This window comes from Bos indicus x Bos taurus, chromosome 5 (assembly GCF_003369695.1).
Source record: "Bos indicus x Bos taurus breed Angus x Brahman F1 hybrid chromosome 5, Bos_hybrid_MaternalHap_v2.0, whole genome shotgun sequence".
In the NCBI taxonomy this organism is placed as follows: Eukaryota; Metazoa; Chordata; class Mammalia; order Artiodactyla; family Bovidae; genus Bos; species Bos indicus x Bos taurus.
Window position 1 is genome coordinate 51,889,812 of NC_040080.1, and position 24,391 is coordinate 51,914,202.

General features: G+C 39.5%; 1 long non-coding RNA gene across 1 annotated transcript in view; it reads left to right on the top strand.

Moving 5' to 3' along the window:
• Positions 1 to 284: 284 nt before the first annotated feature.
• Positions 285 to 24,391, top strand: part of LOC113892713 — a 60,904-nt gene continuing 36,797 nt past the window's right edge. The window contains exon 1 of the long non-coding RNA XR_003511112.1: positions 285 to 646. This is a non-coding gene — a long non-coding RNA (uncharacterized LOC113892713). The remainder of the gene's footprint in view (positions 647 to 24,391) is intronic.

Below are 24,391 nucleotides of genomic sequence, written 5' to 3' on the forward strand. Positions count from 1 at the left end.
GGGCGGGGAGGGTCTTCTCTCGGTTCATGCCAACAATAATTCTCTCCGGTTCTTCAGCCCAGTATCTCCTAGCTCACGCTAAAAGCTCAAGATACCACCTGGGGAGGGAGTGCCCGCCCTCAGAACCTGGTGTTGCCTGTCAAATCTCCCAGGGGTCCCAAAGCTGCAGAACCGTGGAAGTCCAGAGCAGGGCGCCCTTCCAGGGCCTGCGCTATGCGTGACTCACGCAGCAGCGGCAGTTACGCCTTTACTCCCCAGATGCATTCAGTGAGGGGTCAGCCCTGCTTGCCTCCTGTTGTGTCAGTCAGAGTCTGTTCAGACATGGCGTCGGATGCTAGCTGCACCCCGTCTCCAGGCCCAAGTCTGCGCACTGGCCAAGACACAGACATTATATCTGCCTTGTTCCAAGAGGAAAAATATGAATTGGCCTCAAACCGAAAAATCTGCCACCTGGAACTGAGTTTCTCATCTGTGGGATGGCCAGTACTTGTGAATGCTGTGGGCCAGCAGTACTCCATTTCCCCAGTTTTTTTGAGTGGGGAGTTATCACCCTTTGGAAATTTCTTTCAAGATGCATTTGGAAATTGAAATTGCAATAATATGAAGACAAAATCTTCCTGCCCATGCCCAGCCCTACTGCTCACAGGTAAGCCCCATTGACTATTTCAAAGTCTTTTTTTTTTTTTTTATTTCAAAGTCTTATCATGGCTACCTCCGATGCGAAAATGTATGGTTATACTTCTGCTTCGTGATTTCTTGGTTTTAAGCAATGTCTATGAATTTCCAAGGTGAAAAATGTGAAATTTAATTCACTGGTACCATCTTCTTTTCTGACACCCTCCTCCTGATTTTTGTTGGTTGCATTTTTTAATGACTGGTTCTTACTTAAGTTACTTTTATAATTTTAAGTAACATGCTTAGACTTGTTTCTTGGCTCATACTCTTTAGATATCGTGCTTTTACTTACTATTGTGTAAGATAAAGGAATATACATGCCTACATATTCCTCTACTCCTCTCTTCTTTCCAAGTCCAGTTAGCTGTTTGGTTACTTTGTTTATCTAAATGGAAAACAGTTTTAAAAGTTATGTTAAAATATTGTTTGATAAAGAAGTGGGGTAGGTTGACTGGCCATGCAAGATAGAAAATCTAATTTCATATCAGTGGGGATATTCCAAGAGTCAAAGTCAAATGCATTTCTCTTCCTCTAAACTCCATCAAACTGTTTCAATCCTGCTGTGTATAGTTTGTTTTGCTTTTGGAACAAATACTTTTGTACTGTTTTGTACCCCCTGGTGTTTTAAAATTTGTTCTTGTTGATAAGATAATTTCCCACCCACCCCCAATCACTAATATCTTCCAGCTGTTTGATACATTTTGAAGCCAGGAATATGCACTGGCTTTTTCTAGGCCATGTGTGTAGACCTTATCCTGTGAGTACTTTTTGTTACACTCTTGAGTTTCATTGTTCTTATAGGTCACGTCACTGTCTTTCTTTGATTTATTTTTCCTTTTGCCAAAGTAGAGCTTCAAGTTCCTTTCCCAGAAATCATAGGTGTTTGCATATCTAAAAATAAATTTTTGCTTATCTGAGTTTTTGCATGTCTGAAAATGGGTTTTGGGAAAGCTGAATTTTTGCATATGTGAATATGTATTATACGCCTGTAATAATCTGATTAATGGCTTGGTTAATTTTACAACCAAAATCACTTTCATTCAGAACCACTTTGAAGGTATTTCTCAACTGCCTTCTAGAATTTAGTGTCACTGAAAAGTGGTGGTTAAGAGTACTAAGCCAAACTGCTGGGATGTGTTTAGTTTTTTTGTTTTGTTTGTTTGGCTCTGCCGGGTCTTAGTTGCGGCATGCAGGTTATTCATTGCATTATGTGGCTCTCGCATTGTGGCTCTGGTTATGGTTCGTGGGCTCTAGAGGGTGTGGGCTCAGCAGTTGCAGTGTGCTGGCTTAGTTGGTCCTCGGCAGGTAGGATCTTCCTGGACCAGACACTGAACCTGTGCCCCATGAATTGGCAGGCAGACTCCCAACCACCAGACAAACAGGGAAGTCCCCAAACTGCTGGGTTTTGTTACCAAATTGAGGTTTGTTTGTTGCTCAGTAGCCAATACTAAGAGTCAAGTGTTGAGTAAAAGGAAAAATAGGTTTATTAAAGATGTTGGTGATTCTGGGGAGAAATTTCCATGAATCCAAGGTTTCAAAGAACCAACTCCTCAGGTTTTGTTTGGAGATTTTGGGGAAAAGAAGAAAAGGCTACATCCTGGGGAGGGGGTAGACTATTTTCAGAGATGATTGTCTCAGTCACATAATTCCAAATAGTGGTCATATCTCACTTATGGTTGGAATATTATCTGAGCCACAGATCTCTGGTCGGCTAGTCCTTCTGGTTCCACGTGATCTGGGGTCTACGTGCTGTGGGCAGCATATGGTTAATTTCTTCCACCTGGTGGCAGTTCCAGCATCTGCCAAACAGCTCAAAGATACGGCTCCAAGTATTATCTATAGCCCTTGAGGAGGAACTGAAGTCCTTGACTTTGTTTAATGGCCAAACAATTATTGTTTTGTCTTGCTTGACTGTTTTTCTTGCAGCATTTTCTCACTGCTCTGACTAAATTTATTTTTTAGATAAAGTTTTTCTACAGACAAGAATTAGGCAGAGAACATAGGGGTGGGGTGGGCATCTGTCCTGGGAAGACCCCATAGCGTTCTACTCAGTTACGCTTTGAATCCTAGTTTGCTAACTGCTGGTTTTATATCCATGGGTAAATTCTTCCGAGTTTTCATGTAAAAAATGGTAATAATAATAACAGTAGTGGTAGTAGCAGCGGCAGCTAACTCATAGGTCTATTTTGAGCATTGAATTACCTAATATATATCAAGTTAAAACAGCTACTCACACACAGATAGCCCTATAAAAGTGTTGGCTCTTTTTTTGGAATCAATTTTATCATTATCTTTATATTTATCCTGGGTATTTTGAAATTTCGTGATACTAAAGCTCTGTAGGTCCTTTTGCACTCAATAAACTTGGTACTTAGAACACCCTTTCAAGTATCTTCCTTAAACTCGATCTAAAAAATACTTTCATGGCTTCCATTTTCTCTCTTCTTTCTAGAGCATCTTAGTTAAATGTAGGCTGTGTTGGATTGAGATTGTGTGTTTCTTATCTTCTTTCTTCAGATTTTCCATTTCTTTCTATATGCTGGAAGATCTCTTCTGTTTCTTCCACCTAATTTAAATATTACATTTAAAATTTCTGCACCCATATCTTGATCACAAACAATTTCTTGTTCTTTGTTCCTTTTGGAGTTTTTAATGGACATAATTAATACCTATCCACATCTCTTTGTGGCTTTAGTTAGATTTATGATCTCCAGTTTCTGCTAAATTATCTTGGGTCCTTCAGAATGTGATGACAATGGTCCTTTATAGAGGCCTCACATCTTTTGAATACTCTATATTTTAATACTTCTCTATGATACTAGTTTCTTCTACCCACAATAGATGTATTTTAAAAATCAAATTTGTAACTCCCAGTAACTAGACTTTGGTTCTGTCAGCCAAAATATGTTTCTAAGAGAACTTTGATTCTAAAGTTGGTTGTATGAGGGAATTGCTAGGTCACATGACATCTATTTTGCACTGAGGGGAGGCAAAGGCAAAATTTCTCTGAGATCTGTAGCAGCAGGGGCCACAGCTCACCCTCCACCAGACTAGTTTTGTAATATGGTTTGGAAGATGTTCCTGGAGACTCCAGGTTGATTCCTCCTATTCTTTCAAGATTGTCTAAGATGCCAAATACCAAATACCATGCTTTCCTGATGATGACTCTCTAGCTGAATTTATCCCCCAAATTCCAGATTTTTTCAAACTGCACACATTACCTTGCCACATGGACACTCAGTGAGCCCCACTTCCTGGTATTCATGCCTTGATATAATCCTCCCTTTGAGTGTGGACAGGATGAGCATATTGCCTCACTTCTAATGAATAGAATATGGCAAACGTGTTCTTGTTGTTCACTCAGTCATGTCTGACTCTTTGCAACTCTGTCCTTCACCATCTCCCCGAACTTGCTCAAACTTGTGTCCATTTGGTCAGTGATACCATCCAACCATCTCATCCTGTCACCCTCTTTTCCTCCTGCTCTCAATCTTTGTCAGCATCAGGGTCTTTTCCAATGAGTCAGCTCTTTGCATCAGGTGGCCAAAGTATTGGAGCTTCAGCATCAGTCCTCCCACTGAATATTCAGGGTTGATTTCCTTTAGGATTGACATGTTTGGTCTCCTTGCAGTCCAAGTGACTCTCAAGGGTCTTCTCCAGCACCACAGTTAAAAAACATCAATTCTTCACCACTCAGCCTGCTTTATGGTCCAACTCTCACATGCATACATGACTACTGGGAAAATCATAGCTTTGACTATACAGACCTTCATCAGTAGAGTGATGTCTCTTTTTTTAATAGCTGTCTAGGTTTGTCATAGCTTTTCTTCCAAGAAGCAATCATCTTCTAATTTCCTGACCAGTATCACTGTCCACAATGATTTTGGAGCCCAAGAAAATAAAATCTGTCACCGTTTCCACTTTTTTTGCCATCTGTTTGTCATGAAGTGATGGGTCTGGATGCCCTGATCTTTGTTTTTTGAATGTTGAGTTTTAAACCAGCTTTTTCACTCTCCTTTTTCACCTTCAAGAGGCTCTTTAGTTCCTCTTGGCTTTCTGCCATTAAGATGGTGTCATCTGCATATCTGAGGTTGTTGATATTTCTCCCAGCAATCTTGATTCCAGCTTGTGCTTCATCAGGTCTGGCATTTCACATGACATACTCTGCTTGTAAGTTAAATAAGCAGAGTGGTAATATACAGCCTTGATGTACTTCTTCCCCAATTTGGAAGCAGTCCCTTGTTCCATGTGCAGGTCTAACTGTCAATAGTCCTGTCCTACAAACAGGTTTCTTAGACAGGTAAGGTGGTCTGATATTCCCATCTTTTTAAGAATTTTCCAGTGTGTTGTGATCCACATAGTCAAAAGCCTTTGTGTTGTCAATGAAGCAGAAGTAGATCTTTTTCTGGAATTTCCTTGCTTTTTCTAAGATCCAGTGGATTTTTGGCAATTTGATCTCTGGTTCCTCTGTCTTTTCTAAATCCAGCTTGTACATCTAGAATTTCTCAGATCATGTATTGTTGAAGCCTATCTGGAAGGTTTTTGAGCATTACTTTTGCTTGCATGTTCTGTTGTTAGTCACTCAGTTGTGTCAAACTCTTTGTGACCCCATGGATGGCAGCATGCAAGGCTTCCCTGTCCTTCACCATCTCCTGGAGCTTGCTCAAATTCATGTGCATTGAGTCGGTGATGCCATCCAACCATCTCATACTCTGTCGTCCCCTTCTCTTCTGCCTTCAATCTTTCCCAGCATCAGGGTCTTTTCCAGTGAGCCAGTTCTTTGAATCAGGTGACCAAAATATTGGAGCTTCAGCTTTAGCATCAGTCCTTCCAATGAGTATTCAGGGTTGACTTCCTTTAAGATTGACTGGTTTGATCTCCTTGCAGTCTATGTGAAATGAGTGCAATTGTAGAGTAGTTTGATTCTTTGGCATTGCCTTTTTTGGGGACTGGAATGAAAACTGACCCTTTCCAGTCCTGTGGGCACTGCTGAGTTTTTCAGATCTGCTGGCATATTGAGTACAGCACTTTAACAACATCATCTTTTAGGATTTGAAATACTTCAGCTGGAATCCCATCACCTCCACTAGCTTTGTTCGTAGTAATGCTTCCTAAGGCCTGCTTGACTTCACACTCCAGGATGTCTGACTCTGGGTGAGTGACCACACATCGTGGTTATCTGGGTCATTAGGACGTTTCTTGCATAGTTTTCTGTATATTCTTCTTAACCTCTTCTGTTTCTGTTAGGTTCTTGCTGTTTTTGTCCTATATTGTGCCCATCTTTGCATGAAATATTTCCTTGGTATCTCTAATTTTCTTGAAGAAATCTCTAATCTTTCCCATTCTATTGTTTTCCTCTATTTCTTTGCTTGTTCACTCTAGAAGGTTTTCTTATCTCTCCTTGCTATTGTCTGGAAATTCAGATGGGTATATCCTTCCTTTTCTCCTTTACCATTCATTTATCTTCTTTTCTAAGCTATATGTAAGGCCTACTCAGACAACCAATGTGCCTTCTTGCATTTCTTTTTCTTGAGGATGATTTTGGTCACTGCCATCTGTACAAGGTTACTAACCTCCATCCATAGTTCTTCAGGCACTCTATCAGATCTAATCCCTGGATTAGATCAAATCAAATCTAATCTATTTGTCACTTCCACTGTATAATTGTAGGATTTGATTTAGGTTATACCTGAGTGGTCTAGTGGTTTTCCTACTTTCTTCAATTTAAGCCTGAATTTTGCAATAAGGGGTTCATGATCTGAGCCACAGACAGCTCCAGATCTTGTTTTTGCTGACTGTATAGAGCTTCTCCATCTTCAGCTGCAAAGAATATAATCCATCTGATTTCGGTTTGACCATCTGGTGATGTTCACGTGTAGAGTCGTCTCTTGTGTTGTTGGAAGAGGGTGTTTGCTATGACCAGTGCATTCTCTTGGCAAAACTCTTAGCCTTTGCCCTGCTTCAATTTGTACATCAAGGCCAAACTGGCCTGTTACTCTAGGTATCTCTTTATTTCCTACTTTTGCATTCCAGTCCCCTATAATAAAAAGGACATCTTTTTTTGGTGTTAGTTCTAGAAGGTCTTGTAGCTCTTCATAGAACCAGTTAACTTCAGCTTCTTTGGCATTGGTGGTTGAGGCATAGACTTGGATTTCTGTAATGTTGAATCGTTTGCCTTGGAAACGAACCGAGATCATTTATTGTGTTTGAGATTGCACCCAAGTACTGCATTTCCAACTCTTGTTGACTATGAGGGCTACTCCATTTCTTCTAAGGGATTATTGCCTACAGTAGTAGATATAATGGTCGTCTGACCTGGCAGACATGCTAGGATGTCTAAGTCTAAGATTATGTAAATAGAAGACTGTGGTTTCCAGCTTGGACACTCAGTCTTTCTAGCTCTCCCTTGGGTCATTCACCCTAGGGAAAGCCAACTGCCATATCATAATGCAGCCCTGTAGCGAGGCCTATGTGGTCAGAGAGCAGGACCCACAACATATTATATGAGTGAGCTGGGAAGCAGGGCCCCAGACTCTCAACTGAGCTTGAGTGCAACCTCTTGAGACATCTTGAGCCAGAGGCACCCAGCTAATCCATCTAACTTCTAAATTGTTATCTGTGAGATAGTACATGTTTGTTTCTCGGCCACTATGTTGTCGGGTAATTTGTTATGCTGCAATAGCTCACTAATAAATGTATCACAGGTTTAACTTGTCTAAAACTAAGCCCCCAACATGCTCCTCCTCCCACAGTTTTCCCCATCTCAATAAAAGACTACTCTATCCTTTCAGTTTCTGAGACCAGAAAGTTGGAATTATCCTTGACTTCTCTTTTTCTCTCACAACTAATAGCCAAACCATCAGCAAATCCTACCAGCTCTATCTTCAAAATATTTCTCAAATCTGACTCTTTTTTCATCTTCACTACCACCCTGGATGACTTCTTGTTCCCAGAAACTCATTGAAATGATAAAGGGGGTAAACTCAATTGCTCAATATGCCATCTTCCACCAGGAGATAGCCTATTATATTTCTTATTGTCCCCACTATATGATAATGCCTTTATTTTTCTACTTGCGTTTGTTACCTTTTAACCAGAAGTCTTTGTGCCTGGTATTATGAAATTTTATAATGATATGCCTCTTGGATATTGTTTTGTTCATTGTGGTAAGCAGTCTCTCTCCTTTACTTCTGGAAAATTTCCCACTATATTTAGATAATTTTCTACTCACTGTTCTATCTCTCTGAACTCCTAAGTTGGAAATTGTGCCTTCTGAGTAGATTAACCACTCTCTAGTCTTTCTTGTTTTTTTCTTTGAATCTCTCTCTTTTTTAATCTCCTTTCTGTGAGGTTTCATCTCCCTGTCCTTCAATTGAATTTATTTTGGCTCTCCTATTTTTAATTTCCAAAAGTTCTTTTTATTCTCTATTTGTTCCTTGTTCTTGGCATTTCTTGTTTTATGAATACAATATCCTCTGTTACCTCTTGGAAGATACCAGCTCCACTTGGTGGGTTTTGCTTGTTTTCATCCTATTTCCTCTGGATTTATTTTTTTTCTCTCTGCTTTGTGTTCTTTTGTTTTTGATGGCTTTCCCAAATATTTGGAGATTCATTGCTATTTGCTTTGTTAAAGGATTAAACTGAGTCATATTAAAATTTTTAAGAGTTCATTTGAGCAAAAGTACATTCAAAGCAGTGCCGAATGGAAAGTGGTTAGAAATGTACCCCCAGCAACCAGGGAAAGACTTATATAGAGAAATGTGGAAGCAAAGAAAGGAAATTATTTGATTGAAGCCTAGTTTGCTGTTTGTGATTGGTTGTCCTTACTGTGTTCATTTCATAACCTTAAAGCATTTACAGGCTTAGATTCTGGTGACTGATGCCGTATGGCTTACATAAGCAAACAGTCGCCTTGTTTAATTATTATAACAGCTTATAGTTAAGAGTAAGACCACATATGGTTTCATTTGCTGACATGGATTTTACTTTAGAATCATTAGGGCAATTGGGCATTTCTTTGGAGGACATTTCTCCAGAATCTCAACTAACATGTATATTGCAAAGGCTTATTCCCACATTGGAAGGCAAGGAATAATAGCCAACCATAGAGTGCCAGACATGAGTACCAGAGTATTCTTGTCTACACATGACTTCTCGGCAACACACTGAACTATGCCCTTACCATATTTTATTATTGTACTATAACTTGTGACCAGCTGAGGACAAGGACTGTCATTTATTCATCTGGATATTCCTCAATGTCTCAATAAATGCTTGTGGAATGAATAAATGGATAAGCTAAATTTATTTAGAGCCTTGCCCAGAAACTCAAATAACACCAACCTAATAATATTGGCCAACTAACTGCTGTGTCAGAGGTCCCCCACCCCAGGCCCTTAGTGATCCACCCCAGGTGAGGCAACTCAGATTGAATGTATGGAAACAAGGGTCTGCAGGTGCTTAGCACCTGTCAGAATGGCCGTCCTCTCCACTGTGCTGTGTTGTTGCTTATGCTTAGCAATGAGGCCAAATTCATTCTTGGATCCTTTTTGTCAAAACTGAACATGGAGATAATGGCTTCTAACTACAATTAGCTCTTGAACAACATGGTGTTTGAATTGTGTGGGTCCATTTATAGAGGGTGGTTTTTTTTTTTTTTTTCCATAAACAGTCAGCCTTTTCTATTTCTGGGTTTTATGTCTGCAGATTCAACCAACTGCAGATGGAAATTTCCATCCCTGGTTGGTTGAATTTGCAGATGCAAAATTGGGTATACAGAGGGCTGCTGGACTATGCCATTTTATACATGGGACTTGGGCATCTGTATATTTTGCTATCTGCAGGGGCTCTTAGAACAAGTTTCCTGGGACTATCAAGGGATGACTGTGTATGGTGATCCCTTGTGTGTATTTGATTTGGATATTTTTCTATCTTGTATTTTCCACATTAAAGTGCTATCAGTATTGTGGCAGCTCTGTTGTTTTGCCATCTCACTAACCTGAATAACCACTTATCTGAAAATGTGCCTTCTTTGAGACCAATGGTGAACACTATATTATTTTCCATCTAGGAAAAGGAACATTATCCCTATTATTTTTTTCCCTTTTTAAGACAGTTTATTATATTTTCTCCAACATCAAGATAATTAACATTTTTAATAGGCTTCTTAATACCTTTTGGAAATACAAAGAGATGATGTCTTTCCCACTGAAGCATCTATTATTCATTCGCATCATGAAAGTGAAAGTGTTAGTCGCTCCATCATGTCCGACTCTTTGCGACCCCACGGACTATAGCCTGCCAGTCTCCTCTTGTCCGTGAAATTCTCCAGGCAAGAATACGAGAGTGGGTAGCCATTCCCAGGCCTCCTACAGTGCAGGCAGATTCTTTATCATCTTCACTTTTTTCCCACTGAAGCATCTATTATTTATTTGCATCATACCAAGTACAATAATGGATAAGAGAAGAATGTTCCCTTCAGAGTTTTACAATCTAGTGGAGGAAGAATACACAAACATAACTAATACAAGTTTGGCAAATGCTGTAGTAGTAACACCTCAGAAATAGTATTGAAGGGATGGAGAGTAAGCCAGTGGTCTTTCTGTGATCCTAGCTGGCTTTACACAGAGCTTCTAAATGACTCTCAGACATATAAGTAAAACTTTAAATTAGTAAAATTACCTTGTGCTTTGCTTTTATCACTTCCAGTTCGGATTCATAAATTAACAAATGGAAGTTTCAAGTGACAGGCAGGTGTGAAAGAGAACCCAAAGAAACAGCTGCTTTAAGGAATAATATTGAAAATGTATAAAAGCTGTTAATAAATAAAAAGAAGCCCATATGTGTATTTTTTAAAAATCCAACACTTCTTTTCTGGCTTCCTTGCAATTCCTAAATGTAAATAGATTTTTTAAAAAATTAACCAAATCAGCCCTGATTCACAAAGACCCTCAAGGAATCATGAAGGATAAGAAAGGAGTTAATGTGAAAGCTTAAGAAATGATGGTTGTTAAGAAAGGAGAGGGGAGCATGAAAGACAGAACCAAGGCTCATGAATGTGGCCAGGAAGTGAAACTGAGGTGGGGGTGGGGGTAAGACAAACAAGAGTGGCTTGAGTCCAGCTGCTCAGAGGAGCCCTTGGATTCTGTGTTTGCTCGGGAAATGACGAGGCTGAGAAGGCTCCAGACCTCAGTCTCCTTCTCCCACCACCACCAAAGACCAAAGCAGCTCTGCACGTGTCTATTTTTCCAGCTGAGTGAGTCAAAGTTCATACTGTTCACCACACAACAGGCCAATCCAGAGACCAGTTGCTGGGGCAACGAATAGCAACTTTATTAGAAAAGTCGGCAGACTGAGAAGATAGGGGACTAGTGTCCCAAAATACCTTCTCACCCAGGTTCGAATTCAGGCTTCTTTTATACTTCAAGAGGAGGGGCTAGGATTGGTTGCTGCAAGCCAAATCCTTTGTTCTTATAGCCATCCACATAGGCTGGATATTGCTATGGACCTCAACAAGACAAATGTTATTCTATGTTCTTTGCAACTTTTAATCGCTTTATGAATGGAAAAGTGGTATACCCTTGAAGGTCAGAACCTTGAGAATGGACTCTCCTATATATTTCAGATTATAGGCAACATCCTTAACTTGTGCGTGTGTGCTAAGTCTATTCAGTCGTATCTGACTCTGTGTGACGCTATGGACTGTAGCCCACCAGGCTCCTCTGTCCATGGGATTTTCTAGGCAAGAATACTTCAGTGGGTTGCCATGCCCTTCTCTAGGGGATCTTTTTGACCCGGGGATTGAACCTGCATCTCTTACATTTCCTGCATTGCCAGGCAGGTTCTTTACCACTAGCACCACCTGAGAAGCCCAATAGAATACACAGGTTAAAGTAAAAGAAACAGATCCAATATGGGGTCAGATACGCTCATCCCTATTACAAGGTTGGACTTCTTTTTTTAAAAAATTGATTTATTTTGATTGGAGGATAACTACTTTACAATACTGTGCTGGTTTTTGCCATACATCAACATGTATTAGTCATGGGTGCACATGTGTTCCCCCATCCTGAACTCCCCTCCCCCTTTCCTCCCCATCCTATCCCTCTGGGTTGTCCCAGAACACCGGCTTTGAGGGCCCTGCTTCATGCATCAAACTTGCACTGGTCATCTGTTTTATATATAGTAATATACATGTTTCAGTGCTAGTCTCTCAAATCATCCCACGCTCTCCTTCTCCCACAGAGTCCAAAAGTCTGTTCTTTACATCTGTGTCTCTTTTGCTGCCTTGCATATAGGATCATCATTACCATCTTTCTGAATTCCATATATATATGTGTTAATATACAGTATTTGTGTTTCTCTTTCTGACTTACTTCACTCAGTATAATAGGCTCCAAGATTTAATTTGAACCCATCGTTTGGAAGTTCATGCAAAGTTTAAATGAATGTTGTTGCACTGGCACAGAGAGCCAATCAGAAAAGTGGAAGTTGTATTTGTATGGCTATCTGAGTCAAGACCAAATCACAAAGGCAGGCGGTAAAATGCAAGCAAAAGGGTCAGACATTGGAAATCCTGGCAGGTACTCAATAAACTAAGTTGAAAAAAAGCAGATCCCAACAGTGTCTAGGATTCCACAGGAAAGGCCAGGATGAATGGAAATCATTCAAGATCAATATTCTGACCTGAGTGGCAACCTCAGCTCAGTCATGGTGAGGAAACAATATGGAGATCCACATAGGAGTAAAGCTCAAGGAAAAACAGATGCTGGTCAAGGCTTTAAACATCATATTTAAAGACAGGATCTTCTAAGTCTTTAAGAGTAAAAGAAATACTGGGAGGTATAAAAATAAAACAAATTTGGAGTTTACCCTTTATAACCTTAGAGAATAGAAGAGGAAGGCTCTGGGAAAATTTTGCACAAAGCTAAGAGAAATTGGATTGTCAGTATTCTCTCAGAGTTTGCTAGGTTGGCCTTTACCTTGACCTTTAGCAGACACAATGTTGACCTTTTTTAGAAGCCAAAGCGGTGTTTGTAAGAGGTTCTGAAACAAATCCCATAGCTGCAAGAACTTTTATGAGGGGCCCTGCAGATTTGAATTGGATGAGGCTTTTCTGAAAGAGAAGTTGCCTAGTGCCTCCCAGGATGCATGGTAAATGAAGGAATGTTCATATCTGTCAGACCAAAAAATATGAGAAGCACAAGATACAAACTTGATTCTTTAAAAAGAAATGTCAGATTTCTGAGTTAACACACACACACTTGGCCTCCATTGCTTTCATTATAAGATTGCAATAATTGTTTTTAAATAAATCAGAATTCTAGACATTAGATATACAGTGGTAAGAGCACAGACATGGTTTGTGAAATTTAAAGTTCATAGCTTGAGGGTGGGGCTTTCCTGGTGGCTCAGAGGTAAGGAATCTGCCTGCCAGTGCAGAACATGGGGTCAGTCCTGAGTCAAGAAGATCCCCTGGAGAAGGAAATGGCAACCCACTTCAGTATTCTTGCCTGGGAAACCCCATGGACAGAGGATCCTGGCAGGGTACAGTCCAGGGGGTTGAAAAGAGTCTAACATGACTTCCAACTAAACAACAAGATTGAGACTACAGAATGAAGAGAAATCAAGACATTACATTTTACTGTGGCAGCTGTGTAATGAAAAACCAAGCCATTGTAGCAATTAAAAATGTACATGGAAGGTGGTGAAAAATATTAATATAAATGTATCACTTAGATAGTATGACAAGAATATCCCCCAGCCAAAACCTAGACAATGCTGGAACAAGCTGCCATATCATTCCATGGACTCTCACCTCCCTCTGTAAATGCACTCATACAGAGAGCAGACACTGGGACCTGGAGAATGGACATGACGCCCCTGCCCAGCTTGAAGAAGCCAGAGCAGTCATCGCCCCTTTCCCCAGTGACTTGGTCCACATGCCCCAAGACAAGGATAGGTAGACAGTTAGTTATGAGCAGGTTGTTAAGGAGCCAAAGATTTGGCCCATAAATAAAAAGAGGGGGGAATGTTGAGCCCTATACCAAGGTCAACATTCAGAAAACTAAGATCATGGCATCTGGTCCTATCACTTCATGGTAAATAGATGGGGAAACAGTGGAAACAATGGCTGACTTTATTTTGGGGGGCTCCAAAATCACTGCAGATGGTGATTGCAGCCATGAAATTAAAAGATGCTTACTCCTTGGAAGCAAAGTTATGACCAACCTAGACAGCATATTAAAAAGCAGAGACATTACTTTGTCAACAAAAGTCTTTCTCATCAAGGCTATGGTTTTTCCAGTGGTCATGTATGGATCTGAGAGTTGGACTATAAAGAAAGCTGAGTGCAGAAAAATTGATGCTTTTGAACTGTGGTGTTGGAGAAGACTCTTGAGAGTCCCTTGTACTGCTAGGGGATCCAACCAGTCCATCCTAAAGGAGATCGGTCCTGAGTGTTCATTGGAGGGACTGATGCTGAAGCTGAAACTCCAATACTTTGGTTACCTGATGCAAAGAGCTGACTAATCTGAAAAGACCCTGATGCCGGGAAAGATTGAGGGCAGGAGGAGAAGGGACCGACAGAGGATGAGATGGTTGGATGGCATCACTGACTCAGTGAACATAAGTTTGGGTAAACTCCGGGAGTTGGTGATGGACAGGGAGGCCTGGCATGCTGCGGTCCATGGAGTCGCAAAGAGTCGGACATGACTGAGTGAACTGAACTGATACCAAGATCACAGGATAAAAATCTCTGGAACTGATCAAGCCCCACAGCCACTGTTGCCATGAGCCGTTGGACCTAAACCGGCCAGTTCCCTGACCCCATATTATGTAAAATACTCACCCTATCATCCACCCTGTAGCATCCTAACTAATCACCTGATGCCACCATTCCTGTAAGAATTTTTTCTGTCTTGACGTTATAAAAATTGGCTACTAGCCTGCAAAAGCATTCAGCTTTCCCTTGAACCAGCCTGCTGTTCTAAAAGCGTCTCCCACTCTAATAAACTTTATTCTTCTCTCTCAAAAAAAATAATAATGTATCATTAATATGTAAGTTAAAAAGATGGAATCATCTGGATAAAGAGCCACTGCCAGAACTAAGAACAAAAGTAAACAATCGGCTTAAAGAGAGGCACTTAAAAAATGAAAGTTTTATGTAAAGTAAAAAAGGTTAAACTGTGTAGCTTACTATCATACAGACGTGATGAGTTCTTACAGAATGAATACTTTAATTTTTGCTGATATGTTGTCAAGGTTGATAAACAGTTTCTGCACAACAGACCCCAGACGTTTAATTATTTGATGGGAAGTGCACAATTTTCATAGCAATATTAGAAAAAATAAACCATCTTCTAGGTGCCATTACTCATGGTTTCAATTTACAAAAATAAAGTGATAAACTCCAATGTTGGCAATCAGGAGAAATATATATTCATATTACAGTGCCAAGCAGCACTGTAAGTAGATTTTATCTTTTTTGGAACACTTAGGATATTGCAACAAGAACTGTAAAATTGTTCACACCCTTTGTTCTGCTAACTTAAGTATCAAGAAAATATATTCTGGGATTTTCCAGGCAAGAGTACTGGAGTGGGGTGCCATTGCCTTCTCCAGAGAATGCACTAGTCATAGCAAATATCCTTTTTCAATGACAAAAGAGACGACTCTACACATGGACATCGCCACATGGTCAATACCAAAATCAAATTGATTACATTTTAAAAAAAAAAAAAAAAAAAGAAAATATATTCTGAAGAAAATCCAAGTTTTTTAAAAACAACAGCATTCATATTGACACTTTTTTTTTTTAATTAAAGATATAATCCAAATTCTCAGTGTTAAAGGAATAACTAAGCCAGGGGGTGTACATTTTGCTATAGCTATTAAAAGGACAACAGAGGATGAGATGGTAGGACGGCATCACCGACTCAATGGACATGAGTTTGAGCAAACTCTGGGAGCCAGTGAAGGACAGGGAAGCCTGGCATGCTGCAGTCCATGGGGTTGCAAGAGCCGGACAGGACTGAGCAACTGAACAACAGTTAAAACAATGAGCAGACATTTGCATGGGACCATGAGGGATTAACAAATCTAGAATTACCTTCCCACGATTAAAAAAAAAAAAAAAAAGTAAAATTGGCAAAATATAGGAAATAACTAGCTTTGGAATTTGGGGACAACAGGCAGAAACCAATTGTGACCCTTGAGAAAGGAGAACAATGAGGTGAGGTCTGCCATTGCTGGGGTTTTCTGCCTGGAGGTAATCCTTACTGTAGCCCACAGAAAAATCCCAGACTCAGTCCACCACTCTTTTTTTTTTTTAATTGGAGTGTAATTTCTTCACAATGTTGTTAGTTTCTGCTGTACAACAGGTGAATCAGCTATACGTATACATATATCCCCTCCCTCCTGAGGTTCCTTCCCACCCGTCTAGGTCATCACAGAGCACTGAGTCGAGCTCCCTGTGCTTGCTATACCGTAGCTTCCCACTAGTTATCTATTTTATACATACTGCCAGGCTAGCTTAGTCAGTAGAGCATGAGACACTTAATCTCAGGGTCATGAGTTTGAGCCCCACATTGGGTGATCTCTTTGGGCTTCCCTGGTGGCCCAGAGGGTAAAGAATCCGGCTGTAATGCAGGAGACCTGGGTTCAATCCCTGGGTTGGGAAGATCCTCTGGAGGAGGGCATGGCAACCCACTCCAGTATTCTTGCCTGGAGAATCCCCATGGAGAGAGGAGCTTGGTGGGCTACAATCCACTGGGTTGTCCATGGGGTTGTAGAGTTGGACACAACTAAGCAATTAAACACAGTGTATATATATCAGTGCTACTCCCCCAGTTCATCCCATCCTCCCCTCAACCACCACCTCCCATCTAGATTAAATGTAAGTTGTCTAAATAAAAGGCAGGAATTGTCAGATTAGATTGCATTAAATATTAGCATTAAAAGGCAAGGATTGTTAGATTAAAAGTGTCCATTTATACATAATCAACAAAGAACACTATAAAGACAAAGGTAAAAGTGAAAGAACAGGAAAAGATTACAATACAAAATCTGAAAAAATAAAAATGGAGTAGCTGTGTTAGTATCAGAAAAAGTAGACTTAAGCACAAGGCACATTAACGGGGACGAATAGGACTTTGCGTAATAGCGAAAGGTTAATTCCTCAAGAGAACATAATATTACTAAATGTGCATGCACCTAATTTTGAAAGCCTCAAAATACATCAATACAAAAATTGATAGAACCTCAAGGAGAAATAGATAAACCCACAGTTATAATAGATAATGTCACCATTTTTCTCAATTGATGAAACAATGAAGATATATAAAACTTGAACAACATTATCAGTCAACCTGACCTAGTTGGTTATAGAATGTTCCACCCAGTAACAGCAGGATACATATTCTTCTCAGTTGCACAGAGAACAAACATCAGGATTGATGCTATTTAGGGCCATAAAATAAGTTTCAATAAATTTAAAAGAGTGGAAATCATACAATTATGTTTTCTGGCCACAGTGGAATTAACTAGAAATAAAAGACTGAAAAATATATGAGAGATTCCTATCATAGGCCTAGGTAACCCATGAGTCAAAGAAGGAAAACTAGAAAGTACTTTGAATTGAATAAAAGTGGAAACACAATTTACCAAAATGTATGGAATGTGGCTAGAGATAGTGCCTATAAGGAATATTATAGCTTTCAGTGCTTATGTTAATAAAGAAGAATGGATGCAAACTAATATTTTTAGGTTCCAGTGTAAACCAGAAAAAGAACAAATTAATCCCAAGGCAAGAAGAAAATTAAAAAGATGAAAACATAAATCAATGAAATTGAAAACAAAAGAAAAGCAAAGAGACATTGATGAAACTAAAGCTTATTTTAGAAAGAATCAGTGAGACAGATAAATTTCACCAATAGATTGGTGAAGCAAAAAGAGAAGATACCAACCACCAACATAGAAGGGGATTTAACGACATACAACAAACACTAAAGTGATAAAGGAATATTATCAACTTCATGCCAATAAATCCAGCAATTTAGAGGAAATGGATGTACTCCTTAAAGGATATAAACCACCAAAACTCAGTCCAGAAAAATTAGGTATTTTAAGGATTCATATCTGTTGTCACCAAGTCCTCCACAGACTCTCAAAGCTGGAAACCAATAGAGAAATATCAAAATTGTGGAGAAAGATATTTTGTAGGGAGAATTCTGTACCCATTCAATTGATTATGTATAAAGATGAAATAAACATTTTTAGACATGCATGCGGAATCTCAAAAATTTAATTCCATATACTCATTCTAAGGAAGATATTTGAAAATATGCTTCATCGAAAATGAAGTAAACCCAGAAAGAGGAAGACATAGAATTCCAGAAATAGAATCTAACACAGAAGAGAGGCAAAGAAAAGGATGGTTAGTCCCCAGTTCAACAGCTCCTCTTGTGTACCCTATAAGGGGACAGAAGACTCCATTAGGGATGTGTGAAGAGGGAGAAAAAAACTTTGACAATATTGAGAAGCATTTTATAACCCTGTTGGAGATTGTGAGGATAACTTAGAGATAGATATCTAGAAAAAGAAGCAAATGGATTACATTTTAGAGTAAGGTAATTGATAGTGACAGATTTTATTTTCTTAGGCTCCAAAATGACTGCAGATGGTGACTGCAACCACAAAATTAAAAGACAGTTGCTCCTTGAAACTAAAGCTATAACAAACCTAGACAGTGTATTAAAAAGCAGAGACATCACTTTGCTGACAAAAGGTCTGTGTAGTCAAAGCTATGGTTTTTCCAGTAGTCATGTATGGATGTGAGAGTTGGACCACAAAGAAGGCTGAGTGCCAAAGAATTGATGCTTTTGTACTGTGGTGTTGGAGAAGATTCTTGAGAGTCCCTTGGACACAAGGAGATCAAACCAGTCGATCCTAAAGGAAATCAACCCTGAATATTCATTGAAAGGACTGATGCTAAAGCTGAAGCTCCAGTACTTTGGCCACTTGATGCAAAGAGTTGACTCATTGGAAAAGACCCTGATGCTGGGAAAGATTGAGGGCAGGAAGAGAAGCGGATGACGGAGGATGGCATCACCAACTCAATAGAAATGAGTTTGAGCAAGCTCTGGGAGATAGTGAAGGACAGGGAAGCCTGGTGTGCTGCCATTCATGGGGTCACAAAGAGTTGGACATGACTTAACTGACGAACAACAATTATTGACTTATAGTAAAAAACAAAAAGTTAGACAAAAGAGGAAGTGATCATAGTACATACTGTGGTTATGCAATGAACAGTATATAGTCATAATGATATAAATAAACACCGAAATAAAAAATTTTAATAAGAACTAAATATAATCAAAATATGACCTGAACATGCATTTGACCAAAAATTGATTTTTCAGGATACTTAGTACAGCAGTGATACTGACCAGTTAGAATAAATGCTGCTTATAACAGTTGTACTTGGCCCTGCCAACTAAAAAGAAATCAGTGCTTAATAAAACTATGTTAAGAAGATGGCATAAATGGTGTGTTAAGTATAAGGAGGATATGGAGAGTCAGGAAGGAACAATCTAATCTTGCATAGTATGAAAAATATATACATGTGTAATAAAATAGAAAATGTTTAAAATTTAAACCTGGAAAATTACAGTATAAGCATACTCTTTAGAAATATAGAACTAACTAGTATAGAAAAAAGCTAAATAATTTGAAAATAATTACCTCCAAAGAATATTAGAATAACCATGCCCTTAACTGAATCTGCATTTTATTACTTAAGAATTTATTTTAACATTTAAAGGAAAAAAAAATTTTAAGGAAATAATAGATTTAGTTCATAATTTTAAATTTTCACCATTCTAGGCTCCAACATAAAATTTAGGTTCACCTTAATGTTATTAATGGCACTTGGAGAGTTGAAATTACCGATAAGAATTAAAGCAGTATACCTTTCTATGAATGATAAAAAAAAAAATCTACAGTAGGAATGTTTTGTCTTTGGGTATAATTTGAATTAACATCTCCAGTAAAATGTATTTACAGTTCACATGGTTGACTTCTACATTAACCACCTATTCCGCCACTTCTGAAGCCGTCAAAAAGATTTTTCCTTTTCCTTTTATCCACACCCCCTTACTGCTGCTGACCTTCCATTTGGAAGATGTTTTTCAGTAGAGGTCCATGTCTTCTTTACCATTAGGGCCAGTTAGCAGTAAACAGTCTGCTGTCCTGCAGTTTCATGGACTCATTTGAAATAACCAGGTGCTCAGTCCATGGGGTCGCTGAGGGTCGGACACGACTGAGCGACTTCACTTTCACTTTTCACTTTCATGCATTGGAGAAGGAAATGGCAACCCACTCCAGTGTTCTTGTCTGGAGAACCCAGGGACGGGGGAGCCTGGTAGGCTGCCGTCTGTGGGGTTGCAGAGAGTCAGACACGACTGAAGTGACTTAGCAGCAGCAGCATATCTGTTGTGTGTGTGTGCTCTTAGTCGTCTCTGACACTTTGTGGCCCCATGGACTGTAGCCTGCCAGGCTCCTCTGTCTATGGAATTCTCTAGATAAGAATACTGGAGCAAGTTGCCATTTCCTTCTCCAGGGGATCTTCCTGACCCAGGGAACGAACCGTTGTCTCTTGTGTCTCCTGCTTTGGCAGGCAGATTCTTTACCAACAGCGCCACCTGGGAAGCCCATCCATATATCTATTAAGTAAAATGGATTTGTAATTAAAGGTCTTCCCTGCAATGAAAAATCAAGGTTCAGATGGCTTCATGGGTGAAGAGTACTTAACATTCGAGGGAGAAATAATACAATTTATATACAGATTCTTCCAGAAAATAAAAAGTCATGTTATGAGGTCAGTATTACCCTGACACCAAAGCATATGAAGAGATTATGAGAAGAAAAAAAAAAAAAAAAAACCACTACAGAACAGTATTTCCCATGACTGTAAATGCAAAATCTCTAATAAAACAACTAACTGGCTACCTCAATTTGCTCATCATGGACACCTACAAAACACCTACATCTGACATCATACTTTATAGTCAAAACAGAATACTTTCCTCCTACAGTGATATATACAGTGAAAGTCCCTCAGTCGTTTCCGACACTTTGCAATCCTGTGGTCCATGGAATTCTCCAGGCCAGAATACTGGAATGGGTTGCCTTTCCCTTCTCCAGGGGATCTTCCCAACCCAGGGATCAAACCCAGGTCTCCTGCATTGCAGGCAGATTCTTTACCAGCTGAGCCACCAGGGAAGCCCACTTTCCACTTAACCATAAACCTTGTATTGGAGGTCATAGCCAGGGCAATTAAAAAACAAAAAAACTGGAGGAAATTATGCTTACATTATTTCAAGGCTTATTATGAAACTACAGTAATTAAGATGTTGTGGTATCAGCATGAAGAAGTTCATATAGGTCGGGGGAAAGGAAGAGAGAGGCCAGAAAGTTACCCATACATATATGGCCACTTGGTTTTTGACAAAAGCACCAAGGTGAGAAGAATATAGTTCCTTCAAAAAACAGCTCGAAAAATGGGATATACGTATGATCTTAACTATGACCCTTATCTCGTATCATGTACAAAATTACCTCTAAATAAATATAGATTTAAATATAAGAGCTAAAATTATAATAACTCTATGAGAAAACACTGGAGAAAATCTTGGAGACTTTAGGTTGAACAAAGATGTCTTACTTGACCTATAACCTACCATAAGATAAAAATTGGTAAGTGGGGCTTCAACAAAATTTAAAACTCTCTTTGAAAGACACGTTTTCAAGAATGAAAAGGCAAGCCACAGACTTGGAGAAAATATTTGCAAAATATATTTCTGATTGACTTTGATGTAAAATTTATAAAGAATCTTTACAACTCAATAATAAAACAGTTTTTAAATGGCCAAGAGAGTTGAATAAGCACTTTTCCAGAGATGGGATTTCTGTTGTTGTTCAGTCACTCAGTCGTGTCCAAGTCTTTGCGACCCCATGGACTGTGGCACACCAGGCTTCCCTGTCCTTCACTATCTCCCAGAAGGGATGTAAATATGTATATAAAATAATAAAGTGATAAATACACATTCATATGTAATTGATATATACACAATCGAAAGAATTAGAAATGAATCAGAAAATAATTTTGAATCCAGTGTTCACTGAAATATTTTAAAAGGTTTTTTAAAAAACAAATATTCTTATAAAAGTTTAAGTTCATTTAAAGAGTGGATCATCATTGATTTTGGCAACGAGATACCAAATTTCGAATTATCATCTTGTTGCTGTTGTTATTATGTTCACTCAGTCATGTCTGACTCTTTGTGATCCCACTGAATGCAGCATGCCAAGCTTCCTTGTCCTACACTGTCTCCTGGAGTTTGCTCAAACTCTTGTCCATTGAGTCAATAATGCCATCCAACTATCTCATCCCCTTGGCCCCCTTCTCCTCCTCCTCTCAATCTTCTCAGCATCAGGATCTTTTCCAATGAGTCAGTTCTTCGCATCAGGCCCAATTGGAGCTTCAGCAACAGTCCTTCCAATGTATATTCAGGGTTGATTTCTTTTGGGATTGACTGGTTTGACCTCCTTGCTTTCCAATGGACTCTCAAGGGTCTTCTCCAGCACCACAATTCAAAAGCATCAATTCTTCAGCTCAGCCTTTTTTTATGGTCCAAGTCTCATATGCATACATGACTACTGGGGAATTCATAGCTTTGACTATATGGACCTTTGTCAGCAAAGTGATGTCTCTGCTTTTTAATACACTGTCTAGGTTTGTCATAGCTTTTCTTCCAAGGAGCAAGCATCTTTTAATTTCATGGCTACAGTCACCATCCACAGTGATTTTGGAGCCCAAGAAAATAAAGTCTGTCACTGTTTCCGTGTTTTACTCAGCTGTTTGCCATGAAGTCATGGGACTGGATGCCATGGTCTTTGTTTTGTGAATGTTGAGTTTTAAGCCAGCTTTTTCACTCTCCTCTTTCACCTTCATCAAGAGGCTCCTTTGTTCCTCTTTGCTTTCTTCCATTAGGGTGGTGTCATCTGCATATCCAAGGTTATTGACATTTCTCCCAAAATCTTGATTCCAGCTTGTGCTTCATCCAGCCCAGCATTTCTCATGATGTACTCTGCATATAAGTTAAATAGCAGGGTGACAATATACAGCTTTGACGTACTCCTTTCCCAATTTTGAACCAGTTCGTTGTTCCGTGTCCGGTTCTAACTGTTGTTTCTTGACCTGCATACAGGTTTCTCAGGCAACAGGTCAGGTGGTCTGGTATTCCCATAGAATTTTCCACAGTTTGCTGTGATCCACACAGTCGAAGGCTTTAGCATAGTCAATGAAGCAGAAACAGAGGTTTTTCTGGAATTCTCTTGTTTTTTCAATGATCCAGTGGATGTTGGCAATTTGATCTCTGGTTCCTATGCTTTTTCTAAATCCAGCTTGTACATCTGGAATTTCTAGGTTCATGTAATGTTGAAGCCTAGTTTGAAGGATTTTGAGCGTTACTTTGATAGCATGTGAAATGAGTACAATTGTGTGGTAGCTTGAACATTCTTTGGCATTGCCCTTCTTTGGGATTGTAATGAAAACTGACCTTTTCCAGTCCTGTGGCCACTGCTGAGTTTTCCAAATTTGCTGGCATATTGAGTGCCACACTTTCACAGCATCATCTTTTAGGATTTGAAATAGCTTAGCTGGCATTCTATCACCTCCACTAGCTTTGCTCATAGTAATGCTTCCTAAGGCCCCCTTGACTTCACACTCCAGGATGTGTGGCTTTAGGTGTGTGACCATACCATTGTGGTTATCCAGGTCATTAAGACCTTTTTCGTACAGTTCTTCTGTGTATTCTTGCCACCTCTTCTTAATATCTTCTGCTTTTGTTATGTCCATACCATTTCTGTTCTCTATTGTGCCCATCTTTACATGAAATTTTCCCTTGGTATCTCTAATTTTCTTGAAAAGATCTCTAGTTCTTCCCATTCTATTGTTTCCCTCTGTTTCTTTACTTTGTCCACTTAAGAAGGGTTTCTTATCTCCCTTTGCTATTCTTTGGAACTCTGCATTCAAATGGATATATCTTTCCTTTTCTCCTTTGCCTTTCACCTCTCTTCTTTTATCTGCTATTTGTAAGGCATCCTCAGACAACCATTTGCCTTTTTGCATTTCTTTTCCTTTGGGATGATTTTGGTCACCACCTCCTGTACATTGTTATGAACTTCCATCCATAGTTTTTCAGGCATTCTGTCTATCAGATCTAATCCCTTGAATCTATTTGTCACTTTCACTGTATAATCATAAGGGATTTTATTTAGGTCATACTAAATGACTGCCCTTGGAGAAGGCAATGGGAACCCCACTCCAGTATTTTTGCCTAGAGAATCCCATGGATGGAGGAGCCTGGTGGGCTGCAGTCCATGGGGTTGCTAAGGGTCGGACACGACTGAGCAACTTCACTTTCACTTTTCACTTTCATGCATTGGAGAAAGAAATGGCAACCCACTCCAGTGTTCTTGCCTGGAGAATCCCAGGGACGGGGGAGCCTGGTGGGCTGCTGTCTCAGGGGTCGCTCAGAGTCAGACACGACTGAAGTGACTTAGTAGTAGTAGTAGTAAATGACTGCCCTAGTGGTTTTCCCTATGTTCTTCAATTTAAGTCTGAATTCGACAATAAGAAGTTGATGATCTGAAA